At 44.9% G+C, this 22,417-nt stretch overlaps 11 non-coding genes across 11 annotated transcripts; all 11 read right to left on the bottom strand.

The window, feature by feature from the left end:
• Positions 1–3,778: 3,778 nt before the first annotated feature.
• On the bottom strand, positions 3,779–3,868 carry Trnal-caa (transfer RNA leucine (anticodon CAA)). The gene is given in 2 exon segments: positions 3,779–3,814; positions 3,832–3,868. It is a non-coding gene; the product is annotated as a tRNA-Leu (tRNA).
• Positions 3,869–6,855: 2,987 nt separating this feature from the next.
• Trnal-caa (transfer RNA leucine (anticodon CAA)) lies at positions 6,856–6,945 on the bottom strand. The gene is given in 2 exon segments: positions 6,856–6,891; positions 6,909–6,945. It is a non-coding gene; the product is annotated as a tRNA-Leu (tRNA).
• A 1,531-nt stretch (positions 6,946–8,476) lies between these two features.
• On the bottom strand, positions 8,477–8,566 carry Trnal-caa (transfer RNA leucine (anticodon CAA)). The gene is given in 2 exon segments: positions 8,477–8,512; positions 8,530–8,566. It is a non-coding gene; the product is annotated as a tRNA-Leu (tRNA).
• An 870-nt stretch (positions 8,567–9,436) lies between these two features.
• On the bottom strand, positions 9,437–9,526 carry Trnal-caa (transfer RNA leucine (anticodon CAA)). The gene is given in 2 exon segments: positions 9,437–9,472; positions 9,490–9,526. It is a non-coding gene; the product is annotated as a tRNA-Leu (tRNA).
• A 1,371-nt stretch (positions 9,527–10,897) lies between these two features.
• Positions 10,898–10,987, bottom strand: Trnal-cag (transfer RNA leucine (anticodon CAG)). Its single transcript is given in 2 exon segments — positions 10,898–10,933; positions 10,951–10,987. It is a non-coding gene; the product is annotated as a tRNA-Leu (tRNA).
• A 396-nt stretch (positions 10,988–11,383) lies between these two features.
• On the bottom strand, positions 11,384–11,473 carry Trnal-cag (transfer RNA leucine (anticodon CAG)). Its single transcript is given in 2 exon segments — positions 11,384–11,419; positions 11,437–11,473. It is a non-coding gene; the product is annotated as a tRNA-Leu (tRNA).
• Positions 11,474–11,870: 397 nt separating this feature from the next.
• Positions 11,871–11,960, bottom strand: Trnam-cau (transfer RNA methionine (anticodon CAU)). Its single transcript is given in 2 exon segments — positions 11,871–11,906; positions 11,924–11,960. It is a non-coding gene; the product is annotated as a tRNA-Met (tRNA).
• Positions 11,961–13,815: 1,855 nt separating this feature from the next.
• On the bottom strand, positions 13,816–13,905 carry Trnam-cau (transfer RNA methionine (anticodon CAU)). Its single transcript is given in 2 exon segments — positions 13,816–13,851; positions 13,869–13,905. It is a non-coding gene; the product is annotated as a tRNA-Met (tRNA).
• A 4,770-nt stretch (positions 13,906–18,675) lies between these two features.
• Trnam-cau (transfer RNA methionine (anticodon CAU)) lies at positions 18,676–18,765 on the bottom strand. Its single transcript is given in 2 exon segments — positions 18,676–18,711; positions 18,729–18,765. It is a non-coding gene; the product is annotated as a tRNA-Met (tRNA).
• Positions 18,766–19,971: 1,206 nt separating this feature from the next.
• Positions 19,972–20,061, bottom strand: Trnam-cau (transfer RNA methionine (anticodon CAU)). Its single transcript is given in 2 exon segments — positions 19,972–20,007; positions 20,025–20,061. It is a non-coding gene; the product is annotated as a tRNA-Met (tRNA).
• Positions 20,062–22,239: 2,178 nt separating this feature from the next.
• Positions 22,240–22,329, bottom strand: Trnam-cau (transfer RNA methionine (anticodon CAU)). Its single transcript is given in 2 exon segments — positions 22,240–22,275; positions 22,293–22,329. It is a non-coding gene; the product is annotated as a tRNA-Met (tRNA).
• Between the last annotated feature and the right edge of the window lie 88 nt (positions 22,330–22,417).

The raw sequence follows: 22,417 nt of genomic DNA, 5'->3' as shown, positions 1-22,417 counted from the left end.
AATATCTCAACGTTAACAAAACAAGTAACTACTTTCTCAAAAATAAACGTTGCAACGGGTGAGGATCGAACTCACGACTTTCAGGTAGCTCTATTGAGAGGATTATGAGAGGGCCGCGCTACCTACTGCGCTACCGAGGCTTTGAGCCCAGGTCAATAGAAGAATATCGCAACGTTAACAAAACAAGTAACAACTTTCTCAAAAAGAGACGTTGCACCAGGTGAGGATCGATCTCACGACCTTCAAATAGCTCTATTGAAAGGATTACGCGACTGACGCGCTGCCTACTGCGCTACCGAGGCTTCGAACCAAATGCAATAGAAGAATATCGCAACGTTAACAAAACAAGTAACAACTTTCTGAAAAAGAAACCGTTGCCCCGGGTGAGGATCGAACTCACGACCTTCAGATAGCTCTATAGAGAGAAGTATGAGATTGACGCGCTGCCTACTGTGCTACCGAGGCTTCGAAACAAGGGCAATAGATGAATATCGCAACTTTAACAAAAAAAAGAAAAAGCTTTTTCATAAAATAACGTTAACCCGGGTGAGGATCGAACTCACGACCTCCAGATAGCTCTATTGTTAGAATTATGAGATTGACGCGCTGCCTACTGCGCTACCGAGGCTTTGAACCAATGGCAATTGAACAATATCGCAACGTTAACAAAACAAGTAACAACTTTCTCAAAACGAAACGTTGCCCTGGGTGAGGATCAAACTCACGACCTTCAGATAGCTCTATTGTGAGGATTATGAGACTGACGCGCTGCCTACTGCGCTACCGAGGCTTTGAACCCAGGTCAATAGAAGAATATCGCAACGTTAACAAAACAAGTAACAAATTTCTCAAAAAGAAACGTTGCCCTGGGTGAGGACCGATCTCACGACCTTCAGATAGCGTTATTGTGAGGATTATGCGACTTACGCGCTGCCTACTGCGCTACCGAGGCTTCGAACAAATGGCAATAGAAGAATATCGCAACATTAACAAAACGAGTAACAACTTTTTAAAAAATAACGTAGCCACGAGTGAGGATCGAACTCACGAACTTCAAATAGCTCTATTGAGATGATAATGATTCCGACGCGCTGCCTACTGCGCTACAGAGGCTTTGAAACAATGGCAATAGATGAATATCGCAACTTTAACAAAAAAAGAAAAAGGTTTTTTTATAAAATAACGTTAACCCGGGTGAGGATCGAACTCACGACCTCCAGATAGCTCTATTGTTAGAATTATAAGACTGACGCGATGGCGACTGCGCTACCGAGGCTTTGAACCCAGGTCAATAGAAGAATATCGCAACGTTAACAAAACAAGTAACAACTTTCTCAAAAAAAAATGTTGCCCCGGGTGAGGACCGATCTCACGACCTTCAGATAGCGCTATTGAGAGGATTATGCGACTGACGCGCTGCCTACTGCGCTACCGAGGCTTCGAACCAATGTCAATAGATGAATATCGCAACTTTAACAAAAAAAGAAAAGGCTTTTTCATAAAATAACGTTAACCCGGGAAGGATCGAACTCACGAATTTCAGATAGCTCTATTGTTAGAATTATGAGACTGACGCGCTGCCTACTGCGCTACCGAGTCTTTGAAACCATGGCAATAGAAGAATATCTCAACGTTAACAAAACAAGTAACTACTTTCTAAAAAATAAACGTTGCAACGGGTGAGGATCGAACTCACGACTTTCAGATAGCTCTACTGAGAGGATTATGAGAGGGACGCGCTGCCTACTGCGCTACCGAGGCTTCGAACCAATGGCAATAGAAGAATATCGCAACGTTAACAAAACAAGTAACAACTTACTGAAAAAGAAACGTTGCCCCGGGTGAGTATTGATCTCACGACCTCTAGATAGCTCCAATGAGAGGATTATGAGACTGTCGCCCTACCTACTGCGCTACCGAGGCTTTGAGCCCAGGTCAATAGAAGAATATCGCAACGTTAACAAAACAAGTAACCACTTTCTCAAAAAGAAACGTTGCCCTGGGTGAGGATTGAACTCACGCCCTTCAGATAGCTCTATTGAGAGGATTATGAGACTGAAGCGCTGCCTACTGCGCTACCGAGGCTTCGAACCAATGGCAATAGAAATATATGGCAACGTTAACAAAACAAGTAACAACTTTCTCAAAAAGGAACGTTGCCCCGGGTGAGGATCGAACTCACGACCTCCAGATAGCTGCATTGAGAGGATTATGAGACGGTTTGCGCTGCCTACTGCGCTACCGAGGCTTTGAGCCCAGGTCAATAGAAGAATATCGCAACGTTAACAAAACAAGTAACAACTTTCTCAAAACGAAACGTTGCCCCGGGTGAGGACCGATCTCACGACCTTCAGATAGCGCTATTGAGAGGATTATGCGACTGACGCGCTGCCTATTGCGCTACCGAGGCTTCGAACCAATGTCAATAGATGAATATCGCAACTTTAACAAAAAAAGAAAAGGCTTTTTCATAAAATAACGTTATCCCGGGTGAGGATCGAACTCACGAATTTCAGATAGCTCTATTGTTAGAATTATGAGACTGACGCGCTGCCTACTGCGCTACCGAGTCTTTGAACCCATGGCAATAGAAGAATATCTCAACGTTAACAAAACAAGTAACTACTTTCTCAAAAATAAACGTTGCCCCGGGTGAGTATCGATCTCACGACCTCTAGATAGCTCCATTGAGAGGATTATGAGACTGTCGCGCTACCTACTGCGCTACCGAGGCTTTGAGCCCAGGTCAATAGAAGAATATCTCAACGTTAACAAAACAAGTAACTACTTTCTCAAAAATAAACGTTGCAACGGGTGAGGATCGAACTCACGACTTTCAGATAGCTCTATTGAGAGGATTATGAGAGGGACGCACTGCCTACTGCGCTACCGAGGTTTCGAAAAAGTGGCAATAGAAGAATATCGCAACGTTAACAAAACAAGTAACAACTTTCTCAAAAAGAAACGTTGCCCTGGGTGAGGATCGAAGTCACGACCTTCAGGTAGCTCTATTGAGAGGATTATGAGACTGACGCGTTGCCTACTGCGCTACCGAGGCTTCGAACCAATGGCAATAGAAGGATATGGCAACGTTAACAAAACAAGTAACAACTTTCTCAAAAAGAAACGTTGCCCTGGGTGAGGATCGAACTCACGACCTTCAGGAAGCTCTATTGAGAGGATTATGAGACTGACGCGTTGCCTACTGCGCTACCGAGGCTTCGAACCAATGGCAATAGAAGAATATCGCAACGTTAACAAAACAAGTAACAACTTTCTCAAAACGAAACGTTGCCCCGGGTGAGGACCGATCTCACGACCTTCAGATAGCGCTATTGAGAGGATTATGCGACTGACGTGCTGCCTACTGCGCTACCGAGGCTTCGAACCAATGTCAATAGATGAATATCGCAACTTTAACAAAAAAAGAAAAGGCTTTTTCATAAAATAACGTTAACCCGGGTGAGGATCGAACTCACGAATTTCAGATAGCTCTATTGTTAGAATTATGAGACTGTCGCGCTACCTACTGCGCTACCGAGGCTTTGAGCCCAGGTCAATAGAAGAATATCGCAACGTTAACAAAACAAGTAACAACTTTCTCAAAAAGAGACGTTGCACCGGGTGAGGATAGATCTCACGACCTTCAGATAGCTCTATTGAAAGGATTACGCGACTGACGCGCTACCTACTGCGCTACCGAGGCTTCGAACCAATGGCAATAGAAGAATATCGCAACGTTAACAAAACAAGTAACAACTTTTTCAAAAAGAAACGTTGCCCCGGGTGAGGATCGAACTCACGACCTCCAGATAGCTCCTTTGAGAGGGTTTTGAGACTGACGCGCTGCCTACTGCGCTACCGAGGCTTCGAACCAATGGCAATAGAAGAATATCGCAACGTTAACAAAACAAGTAACAACTTTTTAAAAAAATAACGTAGCCACGAGTGAGGACCGATCTCACGACCTTCAGATAGCGCTATTGAGAGGATTATGCGACTTACGCGCTGCCTACTGCGCTACCGAGGCTTCGAACAGATGGCAATAGAAGAATATCGCAACGTTAACAAAACGAGTAACAACTGTTTAAAAAAATAACGTAGCCACGAGTGAGGATCGAACTCACGAACTTCAAATAGCTCTATTGAGATGATAATGATTCCGACGCGCTGCATACTGCGCTACAAAGGCTTCGAAACAATGGCAATAGATGAATATCGCAACTTTAACAAAAAAAGAAAAAGCTTTTTCATAAAATAACGTTAACCCGGGTGAGGATCGAACTCACGACCTCCAGATAGCTCTATTGTTAGAATTATGAGACTGACGCGATGAGTGCTGCGCTACCGAGGCTTTGAACCAATGGCAATTGAAGAATATCGCAACGTTAACAAAACAAGTAACATTTTTCTCAATAACAAACGTTGCCCTGGGTGAGGATTGAACTCACGACCTTCAGATAGCTCTATTGAGAGGATTATGAGACTGACGCGCTGCATACTGCGCTACCGAGGCTTCGAACCAATGGCAATAGAAGAATATGGCAACGTTAACAAAACAAGTAACAACTTTCTCAAAAAGAAACCGTTGCCCCGGGTGAGGATCGAACTCACGACCTTCAGATAGCTCTATAGAGAGAAGTATGAGATTGACGCGCTGCCTACTGTGCTACCGAGGCTTCGAAACAATGGCAATTGAAAAATATCGCAACGTTAACAAAACAAGTAACAACTTTCTCAAAAAGAAACGTTGCCCCGGGTGAGGATCGAACTCTTGTCCTCCAGATAGCTGCATTGAGAGGATTATGAGACTGTCGAGCTTCCTACTGCGCTACCGAGGCTTTGAACCCAGGTCAATAGAAGCATATCGCAACGTTAACAAAACAAGTAACAAATTTCTCAAAAAGAAGCGTTGCCCTGGGTGAGGATTGAACTCACGCTCTTCAGATAGCTCTATTGAGAGGATTATGCGACTTACGCGCTGCCTACTGCGCTACCGAGGCTTCGAACAAATGGCAATAGAAGAATATCGCAACGTTAACAAAACGAGTAACAACTTTTTAAAAAATAACGTAGCCACGAGTGAGGATCGAACTCACGAACTTCAAATAGCTCTATTGAGATGATAATGATTCCGACGCGCTGCCTACTGCGCTACAGAGGCTTCGAAACAATGGCAAAAGATGAATATCGCAACTTTAACAAAAAAAGAAAAAGCTTTTTCATAAAATAACGTTAACCCGGGTGAGGATCGAACTCACCACCTCCAGATAGCTCCTTTGAGAGGGTTTTGAGACTGACGCGCTGCCTACTGCGCTACCGAGGCTTTGAACCCAGGTCAATAGAAGAATATCGCAACGTTAACAAAACAAGTAACAACTTTCTCAAAAAGAGACGTTGCACCGGGTGAGGATAGATCTCACGACCTTCAGATAGCTCTATTGAAAGGATTACGCGACTGACGCGCTACCTACTGCGCTACCGAGGCTTCGAACCAATGGCAATAGAAGAATATCGCAACGTTAACAAAACGAGTAACAACTGTTTAAAAAAATAACGTAGCCACGAGTGAGGATCGAACTCACGAACTTCAAATAGCTCTATTGAGATGATAATGATTCCGACGCGCTGCCTACTGCGCTACAGAGGCTTCGAAACAATGGCAATAGATGAATATCGCAACTTTAACAAAAAAAGAAAAAGCTCTTTCATAAAATAACGTTAACCCGGGTGAGGATCGAACTCACGACCTCCAGATAGCTCTATTGTTAGAATTATGAGACTGACGCGATGCCTGCTGCGCTACCGAGGCCTTGAACCAATGGCAATTGAAGAATATCGCAACGTTAACAAAACAAGTAACAACTTTCTCAAAAAGAAACGTTGCCCTGGGTGAGGATTGAACTCACGACCTTCAGATAGCTCTATTGAGAGGATTATGAGACTGACGCGCTGCCTACTGCGCTACCGAGGCTTCGAACCAATGGCAATAGAAGAATATGGTAACGTTAACAAAACAAGTAACAACTTTCTCAAAAAGGAACGTTGCCCCGGGTGAGGATCGAACTCACGACCTCCAGATAGCTGCATTGAGAGGATTATGAGACTGTCGCGCTGCAACTGCGCTACCGAGGCTTTGAACCCAGGTCAATAGAAGAATATCGCAACGTTAACAAAACAAGTAACAACTTTCTCAAAACGAAACGTTGCCCCGGGTGAGGACCGATCTCACGACCTTCAGATAGCGCTATTGAGAGGATTATGCGACTGACGCGCTGCCTACTGCGCTACCGAGGCTTCGAACCAATGTCAATAGATGAATATCGCAACTTTAACAAAAAAATAAAAGGCTTTTTCATAAAATAATGTTAACCCGGGTGAGGATCGAACTCACGAATTTCAGATAGCTCTATTGTTAGAATTTTGAGACTGACACGCTGCCTACTGCGCTACCGAGTCTTTGAACCCATGGCAATAGAAGAATATCTCAACGTTAACAAAACAAGTAACTACTTTCTCAAAAATAAACGTTGCAACGGGTGAGGATCGAACTCACGACTTTCAGGTAGCTCTATTGAGAAGATTATGAGAGGGCCGCGCTACCTACTGCGCTACCGAGGCTTTGAGCCCAGGTCAATAGAAGAATATCGCAACGTTAACAAAACAAGTAACAACTTTCTCAAAAAGAGACGTTGCACCAGGTGAGGATCGATCTCACGACCTTCAAATAGCTCTATTGAAAGGATTACGCGACTGACGCGCTACCTACTGCGCTACCGAGGCTTCGAACCAATGGCAATAGAAGAATATCGCAACGTTAACAAAACAAGTAACAACTTTTTCAAAAAGAAACGTTGGCCCGGGTGAGGATCGAACTCACGACCTCCAGATAGCTCCTTTGAGAGGGTTTTGAGACTGACGCGCTGCCTACTGCGCTACCGAGGCTTCGAACCAAATGCAATAGAAGAATATCGCAACGTAAACAAAACAAGTAACAACTTTCTGAAAAAGAAACCGTTGCCCCGGGTGAGGATCGAACTCACGACCTTCAGATAGCTCTATAGAGAGAAGTATGAGATTGACGCGCTGCCTACTGTGCTACCGAGGCTTCGAAACAATGGCAATAGATGAATATCGCAACTTTAACAAAAAAAGAAAAAGCTTTTTCATAAAATAATGTTAACCCGGGTGAGGATCGAACTCACGACCTCCAGATAGCTCTATTGTTAGAATTATGAGATTGACGCGCTGCCTACTGCGCTACCGAGGCTTTGAACCAATGGCAATTGAACAATATCGCAACGTTAACAAAACAAGTAACAACTTTCTCAAAACGAAACGTTGCCCTGGGTGAGGATCAAACTCACGACCTTAAGATAGCTCTATTGAGAGGATTATGAGACTGACGCGCTGCCTACTGCGCTACCGAGGCTTCGAACCAATGGCAATAGAAGAATATCCCAACGTTAACAAAACAAGTAACAACTTTCTCAAAAAGAAACGATGCCCCGGGTGTGGATCGAACTCACGTCCTCCAGATAGCTGCATTGAGAGGATTATGAGACTGTCGAGCTGCCTACTGCGCTACCGAGGCTTTGAACCCAGGTCAATAGAAGAATATCGCAACGTTAACAAAACAAGTAACAAATTTCTCAAAAAGAAACGTTGCCCTGGGTGAGGACCGATCTCACGACCTTCAGATAGCGTTATTGTGAGGATTATGCGACTTACGCGCTGCCTACTGCGCTACCGAGGCTTCGAACAAATGGCAATAGAAGAATATCGCAACATTAACAAAACGAGTAACAACTTTTTAAAAAATGACGTAGCCACGAGTGAGGATCGAACTCACGAACTTCAAATAGCTCTATTGAGATGATAATGATTCCGACGCGCTGCCTACTGCGCTACAGAGGCTTTGAAACAATGGCAATAGATGAATATCGCAACTTTAACAAAAAAAGAAAAAGGTTTTTTTATAAAATAACGTTAACCCGGGTGAGGATCGAACTCACGACCTCCAGATAGCTCTATTGTTAGAATTATAAGACTGACGCGATGGCGACTGCGCTACCGAGGCTTTGAACCCAGGTCAATAGAAGAATATCGCAACGTTAACAAAACAAGTAACAACTTTCTCAAAAAAAAACGTTGCCCCGGGTGAGGACCGATCTCACGACCTCTAGATAGCTCCAATGAGAGGATTATGAGACTGTCGCGCTACCTACTGCGCTACCGAGGCTTTGAGCCCAGGTCAATAGAAGAATATCGCAACGTTAACAAAACAAGTAACAACTTTCTCAAAAAGAAACGTTGCCCTGGGTGAGGATTGAACTCACGCCCTTCAGATAGCTCTATTGAGAGGATTATGAGACTGAAGCGCTGCCTACTGCGCTACCGAGGCTTCGAACCAATGGCAATAGAAATATATGGCAACGTTAACAAAACAAGTAACAACTTTCTCAAAAAGGAACGTTGCCCCGGGTGAGGATCGAACTCACCACCTCCAGATAGCTCCTTTGAGAGGGTTTTGAGACTGACGCGCTGCCTACTGCGCTACCGAGGCTTTGAGCCCAGGTCAATAGAAGAATATCGCAACGTTAACAAAACAAGTAACAACTTTCTCAAAACGAAACGTTGCCCCGGGTGAGCACCGATCTCACGACCTTCAGATAGCGCTTTTGAGTGGATTATGCGACTGACGCGCTGCCTACTGCGCTACCGAGGCTTCGAACCAATGTCAATAGATGAATATCGCAACTTTAACAAAAAAAGAAAAGGCTTTTTCATAAAATAACGTTATCCCGGGTGAGGATCGAACTCACGAATTTCAGATAGCTCTATTGTTAGAATTATGAGACTGACGCGCTGCCTACTGCGCTACCGAGTCTTTGAACCCATGGCAATAGAAGAATATCTCAACGTTAACAAAACAAGTAACTACTTTCTCAAAAATAAACGTTGCAACGGGTGAGGATCGAACTCACGACTTTCAGATAGCTCTATTGAGAGGATTATGAGAGGGACGCGCTGCCTACTGCGCTACCGAGGCTTCGAACCAATGGCAATAGAAGAATATCGCAACGTTAACAAAACAAGTAACAACTTTCTCAAAAAGAAACGTTGCCCCGGGTGAGTATCGATCTCACGACCTCTAGATAGCTCCATTGAGAGGATTATGAGACTGTCGCGCTACCGAGGCTTTGAGCCCAGGTCAATAGAAGAATATCGCAACGTTAACAAAACAAGTAACAACTTTCTCAAAAAATAACGATGCCCCGTGTGAGGATCGATCTCACGACCTTCAGATAGCTCTATTGAAAGGATTACGCGACTGACGCGCTACCTACTGCGCTACCGAGGCTTCGAACCAATGGCAATAGAAGAATATCGCAACGTTAACAAAACAAGTAACAACTTTTTCAAAAAGAAACGTTGCCCCGGGTGAGGATCGAAATCACGACCTCCAGATAGCTCCTTTGAGAGAGTTTTGAGACTGACGCGCTGCCTACTGCGCTACCGAGGCTTCGAACCAAATGCAATAGAAGAATATCGCAACGTTAACAAAACAAGTAACAACTTTCTGAAAAAGAAACCGTTGCCCCGGGTGAGGATCGAACTCACGACCTTCAGATAGCTCTATAGAGAGGAGTATGAGATTGACGCGCTGCCTACTGTGCTACAGAGGCTTTGAAACAATGGCAATAGATGAATATCGCAACTTTAACAAAAAAAGAAAAAGGTTTTTTTATAAAATAAAGTTAACCCGGGTGAGGATCGAACTCACGACCTCCAGATAGCTCTATTGTTAGAATTATAAGACTGACGCGATGGCTACTGCGCTACCGAGGCTTTGAACCCAGGTCAATAGAAGAATATCGCAACGTTAACAAAACAAGTAACAACTTTCTCAAAAAAAAAACGTTGCCCTGGGTGAGGATTGAACTCACGCCCTTCAGATAGCTCTATTGAGAGGATTATGAGACTGACGCCCTGCCTACTGCGCTACCGAGGCTTCGAACCAATGGCAATAGAAGAATATGGCACCGTTAACCAAACAAGTAACAACTTTCTCAAAAAGGAACGTTGCCCCGGGTGAGGATCGAACTCACGACCTCCAGATAGCTGCATTGAGAGGATTATGAGACTGTCGCGCTGCCTACTGCGATACCGAGGCTTTGAACCCAGGTCAATAGAAGAATATCGCAACATTAACAAAACAAGTAACAACTTTCTCAAAACGAAACGTTGCCCCGGGTGAGGACCGATCTCACGACCTTCAGATAGCGCTATTGAGAGGATTATGCGACTGACGCGCTGCCTACTGCACTACCGAGGCTTCGAATTAATGTCAATAGATGAATATCGCAACTTTAACAAAAAAAGAAAAGGCTTTTTCATAAAATAACGTTAACCCGGGAAGGATCGAACTCACGAATTTCAGATAGCTCTATTGTTAGAATTATGAGACTGACGCGCTGCCTACTGCGCTACCGAGTCTTTGAACCCATGGCAATAGAAGAATATCTCAACGTTAACAAAACAAGTAACTACTTTCTAAAAAATAAACGTTGCAACGGGTGAGGATCGAACTCACGACTTTCAGATAGCTCTATTGAGAGGATTATGAGAGGGACGCGCTGCCTACTGCGCTACCGAGGCTTCGAACCAATGGCAATAGAAGAATATCGCAACGTTAACAAAACAAGTAACAACTTACTCAAAAAAAAAAGGTTGCCCCAGGTGAGTATCGATCTCACGACCTCTAGATAGCTCCATTGAGAGGATTATGAGACTGTCGCGCTACCTACTGCGCTGCCGAGGCTTTGAGCCCAGGTTAATAGAAGAATATCGCAACGTTAACAAAACAAGTAACAACTTTCTCAAAAAGAGACGTTGCCCCGGGTGAGGATCGAACTCACGACCTCCAGATAGCTGCATTGAGAGGATTCTGAGACTGTCGCGCTGCCTACTGTGCTACCGAGGCTTCGAAACAATGGCAATAGATGAATATCGCAACTTTAACTAAAAAAGAAAAAGCTTTTTCATAAAATAACGTTAACCCGGGTGAGGATCGAACTCTAAACCTCCAGATAGCTCTATTGTTAGAATTATGAGACTGACGCGCTGCCTACTGCGCTAACGAGGCTTTGAACCAATGGCAATTGAACAATATCGCAACGTTAACAAAACAAGTAACAACTTTCTCAAAAAGAAACGTTGCCCTATGTGAGGATCAAACTCACGCCCTTCAGATAGCTCTATTGAGAGGATTATGAGACTGACGCGCTGCCTACTGCGCTACCGAAGCTTCGAACCAATGGCAATAGAAGAATATGGCAACGTTAACAAAACAAGTAACAACTTTCTCAAAACGGAACGTTGCCCCGGGTGAGGATCGAACTCACGACCTCCAGATAGCTGCATTGAGAGGATTCTGAGACTGTCGCGCTGCCTACTGCGCTACCGAGGCTTTGAACCCTGGTCAATAGAAGAATATCGCAACGTTAACAAAACAAGTAACAACTTTCTGAAAAAGAAACAGTTGCCCCGGGTGAGTATCGATCTCACGACCTCTAGATAGCTCCATTGAGAGGATTCTGAGACTGTCGCGCTGCCTACTGCGCTACCGAGGCTTTGAACCCAGGTCAATAGAAGAATATCGCAACGTTAACAAAACAAGTAACAACTTTCTCAAAAAGAAACGTTGCCCCAGGTGAGGATCGAACTCACGATATCCAGATAGCTCCATTGAGAGGATTATGAGACTGACGTGCTGCCTACTGCGCTACCGAGGCTTTGAACCCAGGGCAATAGAAGAATATCGCAACGTTAACAAAACAAGTAACAACTTTCTCAAAAGGAATCGTTGCCCCGGGTGAGGATCGAACTCACGACCTTCAGATAGCTCTATTTGGAGGATTATGAGACTGACGCGCTGCCTACTGCGCTACCGAGGCTTCGAACTAATGGCAATAGAAGAATATCGCAACGTTAACAAAACAAGTAACAACTTTCTCAAAAAGAGACGTTGCCCCGGGTGAGGATCGAACTCACGACCTTCCGATAGCTCTATTGAGAAGATTATGAGACTGACGCGCTGCCTACTGCGCTACCGAGGCTTCGAACCAATGGCAATAGAAGAATATGGCAACGTTAACAAAACAAGTAACAACTTTCTCAAAAAGACACGTTGCCCCGGTAGAGGATCGAACTCACGACCTCCAGATAGCTGCATTGAGAGGATTCTGAGACTGTCGCGCTGCCTACTGTGCTACCGAGGCTTCGAAACAATGGCAATAGATGAATATCGCAACTTTAACTAAAAAAGAAAAAGCTTTTTCATAAAATAACGTTAACCCGGGTGAGGATCGAACTCTAAACCTCCAGATAGCTCTATTGTTAGAATTATGAGACTGACGCGCTGCCTACTGCGCTAACGAGGCTTTGAACCAATGGCAATTGAACAATATCGCAACGTTAACAAAACAAGTAACAACTTTCTCAAAAAGAAACGTTGCCCTATGTGAGGATCAAACTCACGACCTTCAGATAGCTCTAATGAGAGGATTATGAGACTGACGCGCTGCCTACTGCGCTACCGAGGCTTCGAACCAATGGCAATAGAAGAATATCCCAACGTTAACAAAACAAGTAACAACTTTCTCAAAAAGAAACGTTGCCCCGGGTGAGGATCGAACTCACGTCCTCCAGATAGCTGCATTGAGAGGATTATGAGACTGTCGAGCTGCCTACTGCGCTACCGAGGCTTTGAACCCAGGGCAATAGAAGAATATCGCAACGTTAACAAAACAAGTAACAACTTTCTCAAAAAGAAACGTTGCCCCGGGTGAGGACCGATCTCACGACCTTCAGTTAGCGCTATTGAGAGGATTATACGACTTACGCGCTGCCTACTGCGCTACCGAGGCTTCGAACCAATGGCAATAGAAGAATATCGCAACGTTAACAAAACAAGTAACAACTTTCTCAAAAAGAAACGTTGCCCCTGGTAAATATCGAACTCACGATATCCAGATAGCTCTATAGAGAGGATCATGAGACTGACGCGCTGCCTACTGCGCTACCGAGGCTTCGAACAAATGGCAATAGAAGAATATCGCAACGTTAACAAAACAAGTAATAACTTTCTCAAAAAGAAACCGTTGCCCCGGGTGAGGATCGAACTCACGACCTTCAGATAGCTCTATAGAGAGGATTATGAGACTTACGCGCTGCCTACTGTGCTACCGAGGCTTCGAAACAATGGCAATAGATGAATATCGCAACTTTAACAAAAAAAGAAAAAGCTTTTTCATAAAATAACGTTAACCCGGGTGAGGATCGAACTCACGACCTCCAGATAGCTCTATTGTTAGAATTATGAGACTGACGCGCTGCCTACTGCGCTACCGAGGCTTTGAACCAATGGCAATTGAACAATATCGCAACGTTAACAAAACAAGTAACAACTTTCTCAAAAAGAAACGTTGCCCTGGGTGAGGATCGAACTCACGTCCTCCAGAGAGCTACATTGAGAGGATTATGAGACCGACGCGCTGCCTACTGCGCTACCGAGGCTTCGAACAAATGGCAATAGAAGAATATCGCAACGTTAACAAAACAAGTAACAACTTTCTCAAAAAGAAACGTTGCCCCGGGTGAGGATCGAACTCACGACCTTCAGCTAGCTCTATAGAGAGGATTATGAGACTGACGCACTGCCTACTGCGCTACCGAGGCTTTGAACCCAGGGCAATAGAAGAATATCGCAACGTTAACAAAACAAGTAACAACTTTCTCAAAAGGAAACGTTGCCCCGGGTGAGGATCGAACTCACGACCTTCAGATAGCTCTATTGAGAGGATTATGAGACTGACGCGCTGCCTACTGTGCTACCGAGGCTTCGAACCAATTTCTATAGAAGAATATCTCAACGTTAACAAAACAAGTAACAACTTTTTCGAAAAATTACGTTGCCCCGGGTGAGGATCGAACTCACGATATCCAGATAGCTCCATTGAGAGGATTATGAGACTGACGTGCTGCCTACTGCGCTACCGAGGCTTTGAACCCAGGGCAATAGAAGAATATCGCAACGTTAACAAAACAAGTAACAACTTTCTCAAAACGAAACGTTGCCCCGGGTGAGGACCGATCTCACGACCTTCAGATAGCGCTATTGAGAGGATTATGCGACTGACGCGCTGCCTACTGCGCTACCGAGGCTTCGAACTAATGGCAATAGAAGAATATCGCAACGTTAACAATACAAGTAACAATTTTCTCAAATAGAAACGTTGCCCCGGGTGAGGATCGAACTCACTACCCCTAGATAGCTCTATTGAGAAGATTATGAGACTGACGCGCTGCCTACTGCGTTACTGAGGCTTCGAACCAATGGCAATAGTAGAATATCGCAACGTTAACAAAACAAGTAACAACTTTCTCAAAAAGAAACGTTGCCCCGGGTGAGGATCGAACTCACGATATCCAGATAGCTCCATTGAGAGGATTATGAGACTGACGCGCTGCCTACTGCGCTACCGAGGCTTCGAACTAATGGCAATAGAAGAATATCGCAACGTTAACAAAACAAGTAACAACTTTCTCAAAAAGAAACGTTGCCCCGGGTGAGGATCGAACTCACGACCCCTAGATAGCTCCATTGAGAGGATTATGAGACTGAAGCGCTGACTACTGCGCTACCGAGGCTTCGAACTAACCGCAATAGAAGAATATCGCAACGTTAACAAAACAACTAACAACGTTCTCAAAAAGAAACGTTGCCCCGGGTGAGGATCGAACTCACGACCTTCAGATAGCTCTATTGAGAGGATTATGTGACTGACGCGCTGTCTACTGCGCTACCGAGGCTTCGAACCAATTGCAATAGTAGAATATCGCAACATTAACAAAACAAGTAACAACTTTCTCAAAAAGAAACGTTGCCCCGGGTAAGGATCGAACTCACGACCCCTACATAGCTCCATTGAGAGGATTATGAGACTGACGCGCTGACTACTGCGCTACCGAGGCTTCGAGCTAATGGCAATATAAGAATATCGCAACGTTAACAAAACAACTAACAACTTTCTCAAAACGAAACGTTGCCCCGGGTCAGGATCGAACTCACGATATCCAGATAGCTCCATTGAGAGGATTATGAGACTGACGTGCTGCTTACTGCGCTACCGAGGCTTTGAACCCAGGGCAATAGAAGAATATCGCAACGTTAACAAAACAAGTAACAACTTTCTCAAAAGGAATCGTTGCCCCGGGTGAGGATCGAACTCACGACCATCAGATAGCTCTATTGGGAGGATTATGAGACTGACGCGCTGCCTACTGAGCTACCGAGGCTTCGAACCAATGGCAATAGAAGAATATCGCAACGTTAACAAAACAAGTAACAACTTTCTCAAAAAGAAACGTTGGCCCGGGTGAGGATCGAACTCACGATATCCAGATAGCTCCATTGAGAGGATTATGAGACTGACGCGCTGCCTACTGCGCTACCGATACTTCGAACCAATAGCAATAGAAGAATATCGCAACGTTAACAAAACAAGTAACAACTTTCTCAAAAAGTAAGGTTGCCCCGGTTGAGGGTCGAACTCACGACCTCCAGATAGTTCCATTGAGAGGATTATGAGACTGACGCGCTGCCTACTGCGCTACCGAGGCTTTGAACCCAGGGCAATAGAAGGATATCGCAATGTTAACAAAACAAGTAACATTTTTCTCAAAAAGAAACGTTGCCCCGTGTGAGGATCGAACTCACGACCTTCAGATAGCTCTATTGAGAGGATTATGTGACTGACGCGCTGCCTACTGCGCTACCGAGGCTTCGTACCAATGGCAATAGTAGAATATCGCAACGTTAACAAAACAAGTAACAACTTTCTCAAAAAGAAACGTTGCCCCGGGTGAGGATTGAACTCACGACCCCTAGATAGCTCCATTGAGAGGATTATGAGACTGACGCGCTGACTACTGCGCTACCGAGGCTTCGAACTAATGGCAATATAAGAATATCGCAACGTCAACAAAACAACTAACAACTTTCTCAAAACGAAACGTTGCCCCGGGTGAGGATCGAACTCACGACCTTCAGATAGCTCTATTGAGAGGATTATGAGACTGACGCGCTGCTTACTGCGTTACTGAGGCTTCGAACCAATGGCAATAGAAGGATATCGCAACGTTAACAAAACAAGTAACAACTTTCTCAAAAAGAAACGTTGCCCCGTGTGAGGATCGAACTCACGACCTTCAGATAGCTCTATTGAGAGGATTATGTGACTGACGCGCTGCCTACTGCGCTACCGAGGCTTCGAACCAATGGCAATAGTAGAATATCGCAACGTTAACAAAACAACTAACAACTTTCTCAAAACGAAACGTTGCCCCGGGTGAGGATCGAACTCACGACCTTCAGATAGCTCTATTGAGAGGATTATGAGACTGACGCGCTGCTTACTGCGTTACTGAGGCTTCGAACCAATGGCAATAGAAGGATATCGCAACGTTAACAAAACAAGCAACAACTTTCTCAAAAAGAAACGTTTCCCCGTGTGAGGATCGAACTCACGACCTTCAGATAGCTCTATTGAGAGGATTATGTGACTGACGCGCTGCCTACTGCGTTACCGAGGCTTCGAACCAATGGCAATAGAAGGATATCGCAACGTTAACAAAACAAGTAACAACTTTCTCAAAAAGAAACGTTGCCCCGGGTGAGGATCGAACTCACGATATCCAGATAGCTCCATTGAGAGGATTATGAGACTGACGCGCTGCCTACTGCGTTACCGAGGCTTCGAACCAATGGCAATAGAAGGATATCGCAACGTTAACAAAACAAGTAACAACTTTCTCAAAAAGAAACGTTGCCCCGGGTGAGGATCGAACTCACGACCTTCAGATAGCTCTATTGAGAGGATTATGTGACTGACGCGCTGCCTACTGCGCTACCGAGGCTTCGAACCAATGGCAATAGTAGAATATCGCAACGTTAACAAAACAAGTAACAACTTTCTCAAAAAGAAACGTTGCCCCGGGTGAGGATTGAACTCACGACCCCTAGATAGCTCCATTGAGAGGATTATGAGACTGACGCGCTGCCTACTGCGCTACTGAGGCTTCGAACCAATGGCAATAGTAGAATATCGCAACGTTAACAAAACAAGTAACAACTTTCTCAAAAAGAAACGTTGCCCCGGGTGAGGATTGAACTCACGACCCCTAGATAGCTCCATTGAGAGGATTATGAGACTGACGCGCTGACTACTGCGCTACCGAGGCTTCGAACTAATGGCAATATAAGAATATCGCAACGTTAACAAAACAACTAACAACTTTCTCAAAACGAAACGTTGCCCCGGGTGAGGATCGAACTTACGACCTTCAGATAGCTCTATTGAGAGGATTATGAGACTGACGCGCTGCCTACTGCGCTACCGAGGCTTCGAACCATTGGCAATAGAAGAATATCGCAACGTTAACAAAACAAGTAACAACTTTCTCAAAAAGAAACGTTGCCCCGGGTGAGGATCGAACTCACGATATCCAGATAGCTCCATTGAGAGGATTATGAGACTGACGCGCTGCCTACTGCGTTACCGAGGCTTCGAACCAATGGCAATAGAAGGATATCGCAACGTTAACAAAACAAGTAACAACTTTCTCAAAAAGAAACGTTGCCCCGTGTGAGGATCGAACTCACGACCTTCAGATAGCTCTATTGAGAGGATTATGAGACTGACGCGCTGCCTACTGCGCTACCGAGGCTTCGAACCAATGGCAATAGTAGAATATCGCAACGTTAACAAAACAAGTAACAACTTTCTCAAAAAGAAACGTTGCCCCGGGTGAGGATCGAACTCACGATATCCAGATAGCTCCATTGAGAGGATTATGAGACTGACGTGCTGCCTACTGCGCTACCGAGGCTTCGAACTAATGGCAATAGAAGAATATCGCAACGTTAACAAAACAAGTAAAAACTTTCTCAAAAAGAAACGTTGCCCCGGGTGAGGATCGAACTCACGGTCTCCAGATAGCTCCACTGAGAGGATTATGAGACTGACGCGCTGCTTACTGCGCTACCGATACTTCGAACCAATAGCAATAGAAGAATATCGCAATGTTAACAAAACAAGTAACAACTTTCTCAAAAAGTAAGGTTGCCCCGGTTGAGGGACGAACTCACGACCTCCAGATAGCTCCATTGAGAGGATTATGAGACTGACGCGCTGCCTACTGCGCTACCGAGGCTTTGAACCCAGGGCAATAGAAGAATATCGAGACGTTAACAAAACAAGTAACAACTTTCTCAAAAAGAAACGTTGCCCCGGGTGAGGATCGAACTCACGACCTCCAGATAGCTCTATTGAGAGGATTATGAGACTGACGCGCTGCCTACTGCGCTACCGATACTTCGAACCAATAGCAATAGAAGAATATCGCAACGTTAACAAAACAAGTAACAACTTTCTGAAAAAGTAAGGTTGCCCCGGTTGAGGGTCGAACTCACGACCTCCAGATAGCTCCATTGAGAGGATTATGAGACTGCCGCGCTGCCTACTGCGCTACCGAGGCTTTGAACCCAGGGCAATAGAAGAATATCGCAACGTTAACAAAACAAGTAACAACTTTCTCAAAAGGAAACGTTGCCCCGGGTGAGGATCGAACTCACGACCTTCAGATAGCTCTATTGAGAGGATTATGAGACTGACGCGCTGCCTACTGTGCTACCGAGGCTTCGAACCAATGGCAATAGAAGAATATCGCAACGTTAACAAAACAAGTAACAACTTTTTCGAAAAATTACGTTGCCCCGGATGAGGATCGAACTAACGACCTCCAGATAGCTCTATTGAGAGGATTATGAGACTAACGCGCTGCCTACTGCGTTACTGAGGCTTCGAACCAATGGCAACAGAAGAATATCGCAACGTTAACCAAACAAGTAACAACTTTCTCAAAAAGAAACGTTGCCCCGTGTGAGGATCGAACTCACGACCTTCAGATAGCTCTATTGAGAGGATTATGAGACTGCCGCGCTGCCTACTGCGCTACCGAGGCTTCGAACCAATGGCAATAGTAGAATATCGCAACGTTAACAAAACAAGTAACAACTTTCTCAAAAAGAAACGTTGCCCTGGGTGAGGATCGAACTCACGATATCCAGATAGCTCCATTGAGAGGATTATGAGACTGACGTGCTGCCTACTGCGCTACCGAGGCTTCGAACTAATGGCAATAGAAGAATATCGCAACGTTAACAAAACAAGTAAAAACTTTCTCAAAAAGAAACGTTGCCCCGGGTGAGGATCGAACTCACGGTCTCCAGATAGCTCCACTGAGAGGATTATGAGACTGACGCGCTGCTTACTGCGCTACCGATACTTCGAACCAATAGCAATAGAAGAATATCGCAATGTTAACAAAACAAGTAACAACTTTCTCAAAAAGTAAGGTTGCCCCGGTTGAGGGTCGAACTCACGACCTCCAGATAGCTCCATTGAGAGGATTATGAGACTGACGCGCTGCCTACTGCGCTACCGAGGCTTTGAACCCAGGGCAATAGAAGAATATCGAGACGTTAACAAAACAAGTAACAACTTTCTCAAAAAGAAACGTTGCCCCGGGTGAGGATCGAACTCACGACCTTCAGATAGCTCTATTGAGTGGATTATGAGACTGACGCGCTGCCTACTGCGCTACCGATACTTCGAACCAATAGCAATAGAAGAATATCGCAACGTTAACAAAACAAGTAACAACTTTCTGAAAAAGTAAGGTTGCCCCGGTTGAGGGTCGAACTCACGACCTCCAGATAGCTCCATTGAGAGGATTATGAGACTGACGCGCTGCCTACTGCGCTACCGAGGCTTTGAACACAGGGCAATAGAAGAATATCGCAACGTTAACAAAACAAGTAACAACTTTCTCAAAAGGAAACGTTGCCCCGGGTGAGGATCGAACTCACGACCTTCAGATAGCTCTATTGAGAGGATTATGAGACTGACGCGCTGCCTACTGTGCTACCGAGGCTTCGAACCAATGGCAATAGAAGAATATCGCAACGTTAACAAAACAAGTAACAACTTTCTCAAAAGGAATCGTTGCCCCGGGTGAGGATCGAACTCACGACCTTCAGATAGCTCTATTGAGAGGATTATGAGACTGACGCGCTGCCTACTGTGCTACCCAGGCTTCGAACCAATGGCAACAGAAGAATATCGCAACGTTAACAAAACAAGTAACAACTTTCTCAAAAAGAAACGTTGCCCTGGGTGAGGATCGAACTCACGATATCCAGATAGCTCCATTGAGAGGATTATGAGACTGACGTGCTGCCTACTGCGCTACCGAGGCTTCGAACTAATGGCAATAGAAGAATATCGCAACGTTAACAAAACAAGTAAAAACTTTCTCAAAAAGAAACGTTGCCCCGGGTGAGGATCGAACTCACGGTCTCCAGATAGCTCCACTGAGAGGATTATGAGACTGACGCGCTGCTTACTGCGCTACCGATACTTCGAACCAATAGCAATAGAAGAATATCGCAATGTTAACAAAACAAGTAACAACTTTCTCAAAAAGTAAGGTTGCCCCGGTTGAGGGTCGAACTCACGACCTCCAGATAGCTCCATTGAGAGGATTATGAGACTGACGCGCTGCCTACTGCGCTACCGAGGCTTTGAACACAGGGCAATAGAAGAATATCGCAACGTTAACAAAACAAGTAAAAACTTTCTCAAAAAGAAACGTTGCCCCGGGTGAGGATCGAACTCACGACCCCTAGATAGCTCCATTGAGAGGATTATAAGACTGACGCGCTGAATACTGCGCTACCGAGGCTTCGAACTAACCGCAATAGAAGAATATCGCAACGTTAACAAAACAACTAACAACTTTCTCAAAAAGAAACGTTGCCCCGGGTGAGGATCGAACTCACGACCTTCCGATAGCTCTATTGAGAGGATTATGAGACTGACGCGCTGCCTACTGCGCTACCGAGGCTTCGAACCAATGGCAATAGTAGAATATCGCAACGTTAACAAAACAAGTAACAACTTTCTCAAAAAGAAACGTTGCCCCGGGTGAGGATCGAACTCACGACCCCTAGACAGCTCCATTGAGAGGATTATGAGACTGACGCGCTGACTACTGCGCTACCGAGGCTTCGAACTAATGGCAATATAAGAATATCGCAACGTTAACAAAACAACTAACAACTTTCTCAAAACGAAACGTTGCCCCGGGTGAGGATCGAACTCACGACCTTCAGATAGCTCTATTGAGAGGATTATGAGACTGACGCGCTGCCTACTGCGCTTCTGAGGCTTCGAACCAATGGCAATAGAAGAATATCGCAACGTTAACAAAACAAGTAACAACTTTCTCAAAAAGAAACGTTGCCCCGGGTGAGGATAGAACTCACGATATCCAGATAGCTCCATTGAGAGGATTATGAGACTGACGTGCTGCCTACTGCGCTACCGAGGCTTTGAACCCAGGGCAATAGAAGAATATCGCAACGTTAACAAAACAAGTAACAACTTTCTCAAAAGGAATCGTTGCCCCGGGTGAGGATCGAACTCACGACCTTCCGATAGCTCTATTGAGAAGATTATGAGACTGACGCGCTGCCTACTGCGTTACTGAGGCTTCGAACCAATGGCAATAGAAGGATATCGCAACGTTAACAAAACAAGTAACAACTTTCTCAAAAAGAAACATTGCCCCGTGTGAGGATCGAACTCACGACCTTCAGATAGCTCTATTGAGAGGATTATGAGACTGACGCGCTGCCTACTGCGCTACCGAGGCTTCGAACCAATGGCAATAGAAGAATATCGCAACGTTAACAAAACAAGTAACATTTTTTTCGAAAAATTACGTTGCCCCGGATGAGGATCGAACTAACGACCTCCAGATAGCTCTATTGAGAGGATTATGAGACTAACGCGCTGCCTACTGTGCTACCCAGGCTTCGAACCAATGGCAACAGAAGAATATCGCAACGTTAACCAAACAAGTAACATTTTTCTCAAAAAGAAACGTTGCCCCGAGTGAGGATCGAGCTCACGAAATCCAGATAGCTCCATTGAGAGGACTATGAGAATGACGCGCTACCTACTGCGCTACCGAGGCTATGAACCCAGGGTAATAGCAGAATATTGCAACGTTAACAAAACAAGTAACAACTTTCTCAAAAAGAAACGTTGCCCCGGGTGAGGATCGAACTCACGACCTTCAGATAGCTCTATTGAGAGGATTATGAGACTGACGCGCTGCCTACTGCGCTACCGAGGCTTCGAACCAATGGCAATAGAAGAATATCGCAACGTTAACAAAACAAGTAACAACTTTCTCAAAACGAAACGATGCCCCGGGTGAGGAT

Source organism: Argiope bruennichi, chromosome 8 (assembly GCF_947563725.1).
Source record: "Argiope bruennichi chromosome 8, qqArgBrue1.1, whole genome shotgun sequence".
NCBI classification, from domain to species: Eukaryota; Metazoa; Arthropoda; class Arachnida; order Araneae; family Araneidae; genus Argiope; species Argiope bruennichi.
Note: the sequence above shows the minus strand (reverse complement) of the source record. Positions and strands in the feature narration are given on the sequence as shown.